This window comes from Nerophis lumbriciformis, linkage group LG03 (genome assembly GCF_033978685.3).
Source record: "Nerophis lumbriciformis linkage group LG03, RoL_Nlum_v2.1, whole genome shotgun sequence".
Taxonomy (NCBI): Eukaryota; Metazoa; Chordata; class Actinopteri; order Syngnathiformes; family Syngnathidae; genus Nerophis; species Nerophis lumbriciformis.
Window position 1 is genome coordinate 61,887,501 of NC_084550.2, and position 2,500 is coordinate 61,890,000.

The window sequence follows — 2,500 nt, forward strand, 5'->3', positions numbered from 1 at the left end:
CCTCAATTACTGCGTTAATGCGGCGTGGCATGGAGTCGATGAGTTTCTGGCACTGCTCAGGTGTTATGAGAGCCCAGGTTGCTCTGATAGTGGCCTTCAACTCTTCTGCGTTTTTGGGTCTGGCATTCTGCATCTTCCTTTTCACAATACCCCACAGATTTTCTATGGGGCTAAGGTCAGGGGAGTTGGCGGGCCAATTTAGAACAGAAATACCATGGTCCGTAAACCAGGCACGGGTAGATTTTGCGCTGTGTGCAGGCGCCAAGTCCTGTTGGAACTTGAAATCTCCATCTCCATAGAGCAGGTCAGCAGCAGGACGCATGAAGTGCTCTAAAACTTGCTGGTAGACGGCTGCGTTGACCCTGGATCTCAGGAAACAGAGTGGACCGACACCAGCAGATGACATGGCACCCCAAACCATCACCCAACCATGCAAATTTTGCATTTCCTTTGGAAATCGAGGTCCCAGAGTCTGGAGGAAGACAGGAGAGGCACAGGATCCACGTTGCCTGAAGTCTAGTGTAAAGTTTCCACCATCAGTGATGGTTTGGGGTGCCATGTCATCTGCTGGTGTCGGTCCACTCTGTTTCCTGAGATCCAGGGTCAACGCAGCCGTCTACCAGCAAGTTTTAGAGCACTTCATGCTTCCTGCTGCTGACCTGCTCATTTGTTGCCACTTCAAATCATCAAAATTAAATGAAATAAACATTTGAATGCATCAGTCTGTGTGCAATGAATAAATATAATGTACAAGTTACACCTTTTGAATGCAATTACTGAAATAAATCAAGTTTTTCAAAATATTCTAATTTACTGGCTTTTACCTGTATATGTGTGTGTGTATATAATGTGTGTATATATATTTGTGTGTATATATATATTTATATGTGTGTGTGTATATATATATTTGTATATATATATATATATTTATATATATATATATATATATATATATATATATAACAGCCATAAGCACACATAAACATGTTACACAGAACCACAAGACTTGCAACAGTGGGGAAAGGGGGGGCTATGGGGGATGGCTGCTGCTATCTAAGCACTGCTCAGCCGTCCTTTGCCCCAAGGGGTTTAAGCGGTGGGGTGGGGGTGGGGGTGGGGATGTGTGTGTGTGCGTGTGCCCATTGTCCAGCGTACAGGCCTGGAGTCTCTCTCTGCAGGCGTTAGGAGCAGAGTTCAACTCCCAGGTGTTGTTGGAGAAGGGAGGGATGTCAGAGCGACTATCACGGCCATGTCCTCCAGGGATGTTTTCAGAACAGCCTTTGTCTGGTGTGAGCAGCGTCAAGGCCGTTTGAGGGAGTCCAATCCTAGATAAGGATTGTTGTTTTCCAAGCGAGCCGACATTTCAATGACTTTTCTGATGTAATTATCCGTGCTGGCTCTCAAGTTAAAGGGGAACATTATCACAATTTCAGAAGGGTTAAAACCATTAAAAATCAGTTCCCAGTGGCTTATTTTATTTTTCAAAGTTTTTTTCAAAATTTTACCCATCACGCAATATCCCTAAAAAGAGCTTCCAAGTGCCTGATTTTAACCATCGTTATATACACCCGTCCATTTTCCTGTGACGTCACACAGTGATGCCAACTCAAACAAACATGGCGGATAGAACAGCAAGATATAGCGACATTAGCTCGGATTCAGACTCGGATTTCGGCGGCTTAACACTGTCTGATAAGATAATTACTAACAACTATGAACTAGGTTTACAGCATATGAAATACATTTGGCAACAACATGCACTTTGAGAGTGCAGACAGCCCAATTTTCATCAATTAATATATTCTGTAGACATACCCTCATGTCAGCTGGCCAGGGAAGCTAGGGTCGATATTCTTCTCTTGATCATCTTCGGTGGCATAAGGGACGGTGTGAGCCAAGACATCCAGGGGGTTTAGCTCGCTCGTCTGCGGGAACAAACTGCCGCCATTGCTTGCCGTGCTACCGAGGTCCTTTGTCCCTGAATTGCTCACACACTCCGGCAGATTCAATGGGGGTCTGGCTACAGATTTCTTTGACTTTATCGTTGGAAATGCATCTGCTTTGAGTGTCGCAGGATATCCACACATTCTTGCCATCTCTGTCGTAGCATAGCTTTCGTCGGTAAAGTGTGCGGAACAAACGACTGACCATTTCGTCGGCTTTCCCCACACCCTTGTATTTTGAACAAATTTCGTCCAATTTCTTGCCACTTTCGCATCTTTGGGCCACAGGTGCAACTTGAATCCGTCCCTGTTCGTGTTGTTACATCCTCCGACAACACACCGACGAAAGTAAGAAAATGGCGGATTGCTTCCCGATCACAACGTGACGTCATCGCTCCGAGAGCGAATAAAAGAAAGGCGTTTAATTTGCCAAAATTCACCCATTTAGAGTTCGGAAATCGGTTAAAAAAATATATGGTCTTTTTTCTGCAACATCAAGGTATATATTGACGCTTACATAGGTCTGGTGATAATGTTCAACTTTAATGATACTTTTT